This window comes from Ammospiza caudacuta, chromosome 10, assembly GCF_027887145.1.
Source record: "Ammospiza caudacuta isolate bAmmCau1 chromosome 10, bAmmCau1.pri, whole genome shotgun sequence".
Taxonomy (NCBI): domain Eukaryota; kingdom Metazoa; phylum Chordata; class Aves; order Passeriformes; family Passerellidae; genus Ammospiza; species Ammospiza caudacuta.
This window is the reverse complement of record NC_080602.1, coordinates 13,854,198-13,867,379: the sequence shown is the minus strand read 5'-3', so window position 1 is coordinate 13,867,379 and position 13,182 is coordinate 13,854,198. Positions and strand designations below refer to the sequence as shown.

Here is a 13,182-nt window from a genome sequence, read left to right as displayed (position 1 = left end):
GAAACCCAAACCAAACCTATTTGTCAGTACAGGTAAAAGCAAGGCAATTCCATGTCAGTTTATTAGTCCATACACTTAGAAATAAAATACATCTATAAATGGATATGCCAGGCCACAACCCTGCTCGTCTCTCTCCCCTGCAGTTTGGCAGCAGAGGAACAAAGACTTGGTAGTCCAAGGACTATCCCCAGTGCAGGGCTGCACTGCAGACCACTGACTCCTGTTCTTTCTCTAATGGAGATTAATGTGGGCACACATCCCAAAATAACTCACCAAATCCTTTTCTACACAAGTTTTCAAGGATAAGTGTTTTAACATGCATTTCAATACTGCCAAAACTGGAAGGAAAAACACCTCAGGTACCTGCTGATGGACATTTTGTACTAACAAATGTCCAAGAAAAAGTGACCAAGGCTTTCATAACAGACTCCAAACATGATTAAAGTCCTCTTCTGCAGTCAGCAAACTGCTTTATTTTGGCAAAAAGAAGAGATTTCTCTTTTCTGCCATGCAATTCCTACATGATTTGGGCTTCAATCAGTGAGCAATACTGTGTTCAACTCAGCTGTCATGAAAAAGCTGAACAGCTTGGCTGTGCTGTACTGGGACATGGAGGGGCAGAGGGGCACCATCCTAAACATTCAAACACCACCTTGTCCTCTGGCATTTGGGGTAATTTGGGCACTAAACACTTGCTAAATAGTTTCAGTACATGAGAGCAACACAAGGCTGCAGCTGACCAGACACAAGGATGTAGAACTTCTCAGGTACCCCTGTGGGAATATATTTTAGGGACCATTGAAAAATAAGTGACACATGCCCAAAATAAACATTGCTGAGATTATTCTGTCATCCTGGTAACTGCTGAACATGCCTTTGCTCAATAACGCATAAAAAATCAACTGTTCACATCCAGGAAAGGTCATATACCTAATAGTAAGACTTAGATGTTTTATTTTTTAAGAGGAAGTATAGAAAACTGCTAGATTATGGACAGAAAAACAGCTCACCATGTAGCTTCCACATCTTCATTGTGCATTTCAGAGTCTAGGCTCCTGAAACATCTTGAAATGAATGAGTTATGCAAGATAGCCTAAATTATGTTCTTAAATAATACTATAAGAATGATGAGATTCTAATTTATTTCTGATTAAAATTCTCTCTGATGTGAGGTTTCCCAAATACTGGTACAGAAATGCAACAATGGAATTTGAAGATTTATTGTTTTCTTCTCAGTTTCTACATAATGATGAATAATAGGCCTAATGAGAGATCTTGCAAGCGCTCTGTGAAATTAAGTATTTTTTCCATAATTTCAGAATAGAATACAGGGAACTTCAACCCAACATGAAACAATAAACTACCAATGGATTTCTGACAGCCAGCTGAAGAATGGCAGTAAGTTATCTTGTACATCTTTTGCAAATATTAAATTCTGAATGCAAGTAAATACAGGGATGACTCAGAGAACACAGGGAAAAACTGTTTCATAGAGATCTATTTAGCTTTCATCCACAATAAAATTTAGATGAAGTCTCCAGCACAACAACACAGACATTCAATATGTTTATCTGCTGGGCTTGATATATATAGAATCTTACAAACAGTTCAGTTCCAAAACTGGACTGACAACCAGGATAGTAGCATCAGATGCCAATTGTGCTGCCAAGCCCTTAGCACTTAAAGGGGTACATTTGCAGAGGTGCACCTCTTTTCTATGGGAAGAGGATGTTAATGGAGAAAAAAGAAAAAGAAAACTAAGTTACTAAGCTTTAATTAGTAAAGATGACAAACAACACTATCACAGTGTCTTTTCAAGAAAGAGAAATTAAGATTTAGCATGACTACTGACAGCAGAAGAAATGTAAAATCCCCATGTTCAGAAATCCAGAAACAATTTCCATTTTCAATTCTACCCCAGAGACTGATGCCACTGAAAATCATTTTCCTGAAGTCCTTATTTGGTTTAGATTCCAGAAATATCCTAATGCTTGTATCAATCATAACCTCCATGTGGTGAACCCTTCAGCCTCCTGCATTTTAAAGCTGAACTGCAAGATCCCTTAAGTGTTGGGAGAGGGAGCTGTTTATTCTTATGCTGTCAGCTTGAAAGGGATTTTAGACATCCTACAAATCTTGTCTTGCTGCTATGCCTCGTACTCTGGTGGTCTGGATGACAGTTATTATTTCAGTCCATTTAGTGTAAACTGCATGAACTGTTACACTCCTACAGGAGATACCAGTCCTTGACACAAAACCACAAAGATAATCATACATTCAAGGAATCCTGAGCTATCATTCACTGAGCAGGGAAGATGAAATCTTTCACCAGATTTCATCTGGTAGCAGATTAAAGCAGCAGATTAAAATCTCCCTATTAGGAAATTTATAGTTTGGAAGATGCCATCCAGTGGCCTGTGAACAATGACTTCATGGTTGACAGATAAAAGATCCAATCTTGCAGAATCACCAACAGCCCTTGTCACCCTTGCTAAAAAACCTAAACAAGTGAGGAAGATGCCTTTTTTACTTCCAGTTGTCCTTTCCAGTTCAGGTTCTAGTCTTGAGTTTCTCAGCCAATAAGTAAACTCAATACTGCTTCCAGTAGGGGTTTGCTTAGAGAGCAGGAGTAAGACATGATTGAAGTCTGACTTTGAAAGAACTGAATCAGCTTTGCTGCTTGAAAAGTCATTCACCAGAACTAATGCACACAAGTACCCACTCTTATATCTGCAAAAGCCAGAAGGGTTGAAGAGAAAAAACAGTAAGAAATACCATACTACCCTGGGATTCCTGTATGGGCTTGCAGAGAAAGGTAGGTTAAAGAAAAGCCCTTTTGAACAGAGTGGTGGAAACCATAGTCCAGTCAGTCACTGCATAGTAAAGAGGTGACTGTCCTGCCTCCCCACGTAGCCATACAATACTTTGTTCAGAATAAGGTAGCCCCAACATTCTTGCAACACAGCAGTGTGAGCAAAATTATTATACTTAGTTTAGTAAGACCTTGTACCTAACAGTTTAACAATATAGCCAGATGAGGATACCAAGAGGGGGAAGCGTGACTCCCATGACACAGGTCCACTCACTGACAGCATGTCCAGCCTTCTGGCTGTATCTACAGCCACTGACATTCAGGTGAAGGTATTCTTTTCTGTCTCTATATAACAAAAGTTTTAACTTTGCTCACCATCTCTGTTAATCAGATGCAGCTTAGAAACTGTGCTTCATACTGGTAGTTTCAGAGCTGGCAGCTGTGCTCGTCACAATGAAGTCACTTCTCTCTTCTGACCACAATAGTAGCCAAATCTAATTCAGTGTATCAAAGTCATCTACAATCCAGAAATCTCTGCCACCCTTATACCAAGTTTCAGGACTTTCATAACCATTCCTGCTCAAGAAAATCTATTTAAATGGCTGGGACTTGGCCTAAGCAGAGTGAACAGGGCCCTTATTGCATCAGGTAAAAAGAAATCAAAGGTCATCTCTTGGCAGTGGAGCCTGAGCTTATTTGTGCTTGAGGGCAGCTTATTACAGCACACTGACCCTCACCTGACGTCACTCAGTGCTTCCCATGTGTCTGCAGACTGGAAAAAGGGCTGAAAATGTGAATGCAAGGCTTCTTGAATCTGCACGACAACAGGAACAGCCTATTACAAAACACTGGCAAAGGAAACCAAGTAAACTCCTCCAACACTGTGGACTTCATTTGCTGCTTTATAAATTCTGTATGCCAGAGGTGATAGAGGGATCTTTTTAAAAAGTGTGACCAAATTTCATTTGCTGTCTTTTGGGTTTTTGTTTTTGGTTGTTTTTTTTTTTTAATCAGTCTACTGCTGTTGCACACACTGCTTAGAGACAGACAGTCTTATATAGTGACTTTTAATCTTCTGCTAGAGTACTCACTGTTGGAGATAGGTGAGGACTTGCTGAGAGGAATGCAACTCAAAGGGAATCACTCTGGGCACTGCTTCACACTGTGCTCCCTGTTTTAACATAACATCTCCATGGGCTGAGGAAACAGGCATTGTGCAAAGCCCAAGGTTTTGAAAAGCCCTTCTAACATAACTTCAGGAAAGCAGCAAAACAAAAAGCAGAAATCAACCCCACCTCTCTGAATCTTCAAATGCCAGGAGGATACATTTGGAAACAGTTTCTCCCCCATTCCCATTTCAAAGCAGTAGAAACAATCACATCTAAATCAAAAGCACTGTGGTTTAAAAGAAATCAAAAAATGACAGTTTATGTCCAATTTTAACAATATGAAAGCAGCAAAGATATTTCAGCCCTTTCATGCCTTCATGACTCAAAACTACATAAAGATTGTTTCTTGTTTAAAATAATTCTTAGTTATTATTTAAATTTTGAAAATGCTCTCAACAATCACTGCATTCATGGTGTGATGAATTTGGCCAGCAGCAAACACAGGCAGAAGGCACAGCTTTATGACAACTAATTACAGCAGCATTGTGAGTGTCTGAGTAATAAATCTGAACCTGATCCTGCAACACTGTAAACATTCCTATGGGAAGAAAAAAACCACTCCCATTGCCTTAATCTGGGCAAATCTCTGAACTGAAGGGGGGCAGGAAGAAAGAAAAGAGAGACAATCGTTTTGGTGTGCAATATGTACTAATGAGTACAAGCAACACATGAAGAAGTATAAGAAATTATATTTTTAATGGCTGCTTATCACTACCAAAAAATCAAAACTGACATCCTGCCTTACCCCCTGTGTTTCAACACATGAACAGTATTTCCTGAGCCAATAAAACTGAACAATACTAACAGTTAATGGTTAACCCACTCTATTCTTTTAAGTCCTTATTCTTATGCTGGTTTAGTAAAGTGCTTCAATTTCACATAGAGCCCCTGAAAATCAGCAAGGAGGTTTGCCCACTATTCCACACTCACTTCCCCAGCTGCTGAATGCAGCTCCACAGAACTACAAGAAAATGAGACAGCTTTCATTTCTGCCAGATTAAGTAATTGCATCCATTCCATACAATTTATCACTCTTTTGGGCAGCTAGTGTCATGGGATGACATTTTATTGTAATTATGCAGGGTGGGATTGGACAGGCTCTTGCTTCTCTTTGCCAATCTGATAAGCAAAAATTTTTTTTTTTTTTTACTTTCGTAGAAACTACATGTTCTAGATAAAAATAACCAAACAAAAATGTAAGTACAATGCACAATCAACTAATGGTTTGGTGTTACCAAGTCAGGACTACAGCAATCACCTTTACTGTGGAAAAGAAGTCCAGGATATCTGAATACTTTCCAAGTCAATATTTACTCTCAGATTAGTGTCAATAGTTTTGCTGAAGCTGCCATTTACAGATAGCCTTGTCCTTCCATGCACTTCTCTGCAGCTAATCCAAAGGGAGTATCAGGGGAATCCGCCTGAGTCAGGATTACAGATTTTAGTCACACAATATTCAAGTATCCAAGTGACGTTTTCTCCTGGGGGAGCAGTATCCATGCTCACATATCCAAGTGCTGATCCAGCAAGGCCAAGCACAACAGATGTTTTTCACCAAGAAGCAGGTTTCATGAAGAAGGGCTTTTAAAAAGGGCTTCTTTATCCCTCCTTCTCCCCAAACCAGAGCAAAGAAAACACATTCCAACTGGGATATCATGAGTCACATAGAAGGGAACAAGCAGGAAACCACAGCACTTCTATCAGTGTTACAGACAGCATCCTCAGGCTCCCAACAAACATTTCACTTTGGGAAGCCTTCTCCTCCTTCCCTTATCTCCCCTGGCCATGCAGTCCCAAAGGACTGACCTTGCCCCACCCCCTGGGCAAGCCAGGCCCAAGGTGCCACATCAGCAGAGACAACCTGGGAGAGCCTGCTCACTCCCAGGTCTCTGCTAAACTTCATTCTGATACCAAAAGAGGACAATACAACCCAGCCAAAGATAAAGAAAGTTCAGAAGTTGAAAGTTCAGAAGTTGGAACTTGGGTTGTTACAGCAGTTATCTCTTGGATTTACTAAAAGGGACTATTCCTTTATTAATGTTTGTATTTTAAGAAGCTTGGGTTTAGGAAAAAAACCACAAGTAAGGGAAGATAAATCAACAAAAGTAACACTCAAAAATGGTAGTTTTCTGTATTTCTCTCTACCCTTAATCAGATATGGCTATATATACCTCATGAGTTCACAGCAGTCTTATAGAAAGGGAATAAAGGATCACAGTTATGAACAAGTGGCTCCTCTGCAAAGGGATGAATTTTATCTACCAAGCCCTGTAAGTTAAATATTATTTTGGTACCCAGAGAGTCTTCCCAAGGCTCCAGTTCCTGGAGCCAACTATACAACAAGTATAACTTGTCAAGTTAAAAAACAAGTTACAACTCTTGTAGTGTCAAAGAAACCACAGGAAACTCATGGCTGAAATCAGTGGTCCTGCTTTCCAAGGACAAGAGCACATCAGGTGGGAGTGGCCTGATCTGAAAGACACTGAAGTTGCTGATAACCTTTTCCTTGCCTTTACTGGCTCTTAGAGCAGAGCTTTAAATAAGAGATAGTGGCTCTTGCACTTACTGCGAAAAAAAAAATCTACAGAACTGATGGAAAAAGTAAATTTTTTAAAATACATTTTTCCATATAAGGAGCCTGGAATCTTCCTGTGAAGGGAAATTCCAAAACCAGGACCAAAATAAATACTGAATTGGGATGCCAAGTAGGAGCAGCAGCACAGGATTGATGCGAAACAGCCAACAAGCAAGACCTTAAGTTGTGATTTTGAGAATATCAGTAATAAATCTATGAAGTACATACTACATAATTTGACTTCATTCATGTACAATAAATAGTTTGCATGCAAAGATACTAAAAAAAAGTAATTTGAATTAAACTATCTTCAGGAAATTTAACAGTTGACCAACATCCTGTAATTATCATACCTAGTTCAGAGATAAAGGAACAAGTTCAGAGATAAAGCAAGATGCCAATGGCCTCAATGAGCAGCACAGAGCAGCCCAAGGAGTGTTGAAAGCAGAAGCCCACATTCCAGGAACTCACACATCCATCACCTCAGCAGCCCACAGGGCTACTTGCCCTCACAAGGACTGGACTGAGATCCTATCTGCATTTCTAGTGCCAGAACAGCTCCAGTGGAGAAGCCCCACGCTGAACACTTGGTACCACCATGTAAAAAATGTGTACCATATGTCTGTACATGGTGCTGACAAGTGCTGACTGTTTAACAGCAGCCAGAATTATGAAGGCTGACCCATCTCTGGGAATGCCATAACCCTGCAGGGGTTACACAAATTTGATATGTGACATGACACTAAAGTCCCCGAGAGAAAAATGGGTGGGACAGAACATTCCAGGAGGAGAAAACTGAGTTGGTTTAAATTACAGAATTTTAAGCTGTTATTGTCACTAACACAAAGAACAAAAATAATCAGGCAACACTAAAGCACATGGTCTCAGCTCTGCTTTCTTTATACAGAATAAGATATGAGGCAAAATCAGATCCATCAGATCATTCTGTTAATAATTTTTTAATATCTGCTTAAGATCCTTCTAATTAATCTTCTAAGTACTAAACAATGCATTCTTCCTAAAAACCTAATATACATGAACAGAATTATCTAGTGTAAAGTACTAAGTATCCTGAACAAAAAAAAAAAGTTATTGCAATGCAAAACACTGTTACTTACCCTGCCAACAACACAAACCATGTTCATTGGTCACATACTGAACCACATATATTCACAGCATAATTAGCTTTACAATTACCCAAGTCGTGGTCCAAACTGCATTTAGATCAGGTAGAGCTGCTGTCTGAAAACAAAAGAACTAATAACTGAACTACTAATATGTAGTAGTAACTACTAACTAACATGTGCCTGCTCAAGGGAACAAGACTTGTCACAGAATCTGTTCTTCAGCCAGGACTGCTACCCCAGAAGCATTTCACAATTCAAAGCTACAAAATGCTTTCCCTGTCAACTTTATGGTAAAAGGCTACTATCAATGTACAAACTCTTTAAGAAGTTGGTTTGACACAGTAAGTGTTCTTTTACTTTTTTTTCTACTTGCAAAAAATAACAACCTTCCAAACCTGAAGGTTGTTATGATAACACAACACTACCAGGGACACAGCTAAAATTGCTTATGCATGGTTGACTTTGGAGCTCCTTGGGTTTTTTAAGTGCTTAACCACCTAACCTTACTCCTCTTGTACAGAATTTAATGCCCACAGAAGCATCTGCAGTGACTGCGCTTCACTGTAGATAATAAAACTGATTTTCAAAGTAAAAAAGAAAATCCCAAGTACCACAAAGTTTCTGACTAGCACTTCACCTCTGTTTTTACTACAACTGCCACTGTGAATAGCCTGAATATCACACATCTGATGTGACATCACAGAGAACTGAGACTGCATGTGGAAACCCAGCTTTTCTGTTGTCACTGCCTGCACAGAACCCCACACTGAGGCCAATATGAGTCTTCAAGATGATCCTGCTTTCTTGTTTTGTTTTCAGCCTTCATTTAATGCACATTTCTAACACAGTTACTCAGCTTGTTCTACAGCATAACCAAAGATTTTCTACTGAGATCATAAAACCCATCACTGCCTGGGAGCAACCTAATTAATTTGCTACAATTAAATCTGCTGGGGCTCTGAAGGAACCTGCTGTATGAAATGCAGAAAGACTGAAATCTTGCACCATACAACACCTCCAAGTGTTTCTGAGAGTTAATCAGGAATCAAACTGCTCCTTCCATTACAATGGAGCTTTTTCAGGTTAAAATCATCAGCAGCAAAACCTGGGGTTAGCCCTGCTCCTAGATAAAGGTGATATTTTATGTTCAGGACACAATAATGATAAATAGTCCATATTTCCTACCTATACTCACTTGGAAGGACTCCCTATGACAATCCATACCAGCTGGCCTCATGTTTCTAACTTGGCTAAAAATGCTCACTTTGCAGCACTTTTCTTGTTAAAGGCAGTCTCTCCTCCTAGTCTGCTTAAACCCATTCTCCTACTGGAGAGAATTCTCTTTCCACTCTGGAAATGGAATTCCCTGGTGAAAAAGAAAGTATCGAGAATTGCAGGTGTCTAATGAATATCAGCAATATCCAGTTTCATCTTAAATCCCTGATTATACTGAATAGATGAAAACCACATCAACCAGTAGATTACTACTAAGTTTACACCAGAAAGAAGTCCCAGTTGGCAAGCTACAGCCTGGTAGATCAGCTTTCTAAGAGTACATTGGCAGTTCCACAAACAGCAATAAAGAGACAGACTTGGGCTATTTTCTGTTCTGCTCTTTCCACAGAGGACAGGAAGAACATGCACAGCAGACTGACAGAATATTAAGAGCTCATCAGACAACTATTTAATCCATAACCTTACACCCTTGTATTGAGCTACTAACCACTAGTGCCTTAGGCAGTGGTTTCTGATTAAAAAAAATTAATCACACTGATTTACCAACAGGTGACACAAGGAGTTACAAATACTTCTATTACTTTTGATGGCTATTCACAATATAGATGCACCAAATTATCTCATCTCTGCCAGCAGACATCATCATGCCCTTATATAACCCTGCTGTATTAAAATCTTGCATATAGCTCAGCTTTGCTGATACCTTGATTTAAAAAATAGAGAAAAGAGAAATTACATGGGCAAGAGATATAGAAGAAAGGTGACTAAAAAGCTGAGAATTCATTAACCTGAAATAAGGAATAGCTGAGGTAGATGGATCATGAAAGAGCACAGCTCTGAAATAGTACAGAGATAGTGAGCAAAAACCAAGCATAATTAATTTATAAGGTCCATACAGTATCAGGCTCAAAAATTAAAATAAGCAAAAGGAAGTAGTTTTTTCCACACAACGGAGTAACCTGTGGAACTCACTGCTGCCAGCCTCTCTAAACTGTTCATGTGTCTAGAATCTGGAAGAAAATAATTTGGATGAATTAATGTCAAGTGTGTCAAGAGCTATGAAACACACACAGGTATGGACACACTGACATTCGCAAAAACGTAAACCCACAGCGGGAGAAGGTATTTGAAGTTTCTCCTCTGCTACAGCACATAGCCTGTAGCCTGACAAGTGGGCACAAACAGCTCAAGTGCTGGTAGAATTAAAGGAGAGATGGTAACAAAGCCAGAGGCAGGAAAGCGTGAAGAGAAACATCGAACGCCAAGCGCGGTTCATGCTTTGCACACTGTGCTTACTTAGACCAAAAGATCTGGCCCCAAGCAAGAACAATTGCAACACGCACTCTTCGTGAGGCGAGTTATCCACTGCTTTCCCTCTCCCCTACAAACTGCTGGATTCGGCTCACGCTACGTGCAGCCACGGCTTCTGGTGGGACACCGAAGCAAAACGAAGCAGCTCCTTACGCTGCCTCTGGACGCAGCTCCTGGAAACCGAGCGTGCGAGGAAAGCAGCTTTGAAATGGCTACTTACACTGCTCACACAGCCAAAACACGCGGCGCAGGAATCCCGCGGAGCGGAGCAGAGCCGACCGCGCTCCCTCAGCCGGGGCAGAGCGAGAGCCCGCGGGCCGCGGCTCCGAGCACAGCCCCGGTGTGGAGCAGCCCCTCAGCGCGGCCTCGGGCTCCGCCGCCCCGGGCACTGCCCGCGACCCCGGCACGGCGCCCACCGCCCACCTGGCGCGCCCACCCTCCCGGGCCTTGCCTCGCCTCACCGCTCCGCGCCGGCGTCCCGTCCGGGCGCCCCGCGACGAGGCGCTCTCGGGGGCGAGAGAGCTGAGAGCCGCGCGGCCCCCGGCGCATGGGAGGCGGTGCGCCCTCGGCCGGGAATGCCGGAGCCCCGCAGGACCCGAGCAGGTTCCCGGCGGCTCCGGGGCTCGGGCTCAGCCTCCTCTCCCCTCGCTCCCGCCCGCGAGGAGCCGCGCGCCGCCTGCTGCCACCTGCCGGCCGCGCCGCGCAGCCGCTCCCTCCCTGCCTCCCTCCTTCCCCCGCCGGGCCGGGGCTCCGGGCGATGGCCAGCGGGGAACCGGCGAGGCGGAGGCGCCGGACACAGTACCGTCCAGCGCCGCCGGTGCACGGACGTGCGAGGGGTGAGGGGATATTGAGGGGTGCGAGGGAGCCAGCGGCGGGGCTGCCCCGCGGGTTCCCCGCTGGCCCGGAGCGCAGGTGCCACCCGCGTCCAGCCCGCGCCGTGCGAGCGGCGCTCGGAGGTGCCAGGGAGGCAGCGCTGCTCCGGGCTGGCTGCGCACCCTCCTCTGCAGCAGCGGCCGGGCACGGGAATGGGTGCATTGTACTCCGGCCGATTTCAGTTCTTCCAGCCCTTCGCTCTTAAGGCGCCCCGTACTGCTGCCCTCAGACACCAGAAGAAAACGCGAGAGACAACCGTCATCTCCCTACTCACTGGCTGGGTGAAAGACCATCTGCTTCCAGAAACCACACTGACAACTAGAAAGTAATATGTGCTCCTGACAGTGTTTACTTACACGTCTGAGGTCTGAAACCGAGCCAGTAACAGCGATACTCTGGCACTGTGAATACCTCACCACCGATAAGCAACTATGAGGAGGACCTTCTCTTGGTAACTTTTGAGTTAGTGTCTGAGGGAAAAGCCTGGGATTGTGTTTCTGTTACAGCTTTATATTAATTGCACTGGACCTAAGGTCCCTAAGAGCATTTTCACTGAAAAGAGCAATAAAGCGTCCAGCATGAGCTCTAAACTTTAGAACCAGACAGCCACTGGCAACAGTTCATTGCAACATTTAGTTTTATGCTTTAAAACTCACAAAATTATTATTATACTGGAACTGGCCCAGCCAGGTGAATGTATTTATTTTAAAGCACAGCAAAACAGGTGTTTTTTCCTTGCCAGCATTTTGGGCTTCATCACACTTGAACCCAGACAAAAAGAGTAAAAGATGATGTGCTGACTGTGCTATTCACTGCACAAAAACAACCTTCTCCACTCCCAAGTCCATGTATAGATAGAGGCTCTAAGCAAAAGATCTGCTGCAGAAATCCTCCTTTCTCCTGTGTCTTCACCAGGCAATTGCCACAGCACAGCACTCTCAAGCAGTTTCAGATGCCTTGTAAGCACCATGGCAGATCCTGGTTGCAAAGAGACAGCTGTACACAGCTGTATGGTAACGATTTCTCACATGCAAAGAAAAGCTGCATTATAACACCAAGAGAAGGGTAGCTATGCTACCTCCAAGAGGTCTCATTTGTAGGAAGAAAATGGTATGGAAACAACAGATTTAATCTAGAAAGTATTCTGCCAGTCCCTCCTGAGTTATGAGGTGATTTGCTATCAGGTAGAACCTCAGCTGAGCTTCAGAACCTAGACTGAAGCCTGTTTGGCAGTGGTAGACAATCCCTCAGGAAGCAAATGCTGTGCTGCTCTAACTATGACCTAATGAAATACATAAATAAGTGACTAATTGCTAAGGTAGCATGTGAGCAAGACTAGCTGTGGCACGTTACAGTATTTTAGTTCTAATCTCTGCTCAGAGTACACATTCTACTTCACCCACTCTGCCAGTTGCATGACTGCTGTTTGCTTCAGGGAGAGACAACTGCAGCCAGATGGACCAGAGACAGGAGCAAACACCTAACTACTAAGCCATTAGTGAATTAATTACTGTCCTTAGTTTACATTATGGGAATGCTCTGCTTGAGACAGTTCCTAACTCCTGATATTGGAGAAAGATTGCTTAACCTGTGCCAGTCTGAAAATTAGATACCAGTTTTATCAGCCCTCGGGGAAGGAAAACTTGTACTAAATTAAAGGCAGCTGAACAGCATTAGCACCACTCCGGATGTGCCAAAGGTTGTTCAGCTGGGCACAGCCAGCAACAGAAGGATACATTAAAGCAGAGACCTCAAGGAGGCCTTTCTGAAAAGCCAAGGAACATACACTTGTCACTGTTTTCCCTCCCTGTCTCCTTTGCTGCCTTTACTTTAATTTCCCTAACTTCCCTCTTGCTTGCTATTTGAGTTTTGGAGTGATTGCTCCCTCCTAAGAGCCAGTGCAGAGTCCTGTCTGTCATCCCTGCCTCTCCTCCTCCCCGTGCTGCTGCTGCACTGCTCAGAACAGCGTGCATCGTGTTTCCCAGCAGTGCAGGAGGAAGCTGTCCTGCTGCTGAGGGGGCGAGGAGCAATCCTTCCCACCCCTTGTCTGTGCAGCAGAGCAGCTGACACTCAATTTAT

The 13,182-nt window shown here is 43.1% G+C and overlaps 1 protein-coding gene across 1 annotated transcript in view; it reads right to left on the bottom strand.

Annotated features, from left to right (window-relative positions):
• THSD4 (thrombospondin type 1 domain containing 4) overlaps nucleotides 1-5,386 on the bottom strand; it is a 230,693-nt gene extending 225,307 nt beyond the window's left edge. The window contains exon 1 of the mRNA XM_058811504.1: nucleotides 5,240-5,386. The gene's annotated coding sequence lies outside the window, so the exon portion shown is untranslated. The remainder of the gene's footprint in view (nucleotides 1-5,239) is intronic.
• Between the last annotated feature and the right edge of the window lie 7,796 nt (nucleotides 5,387-13,182).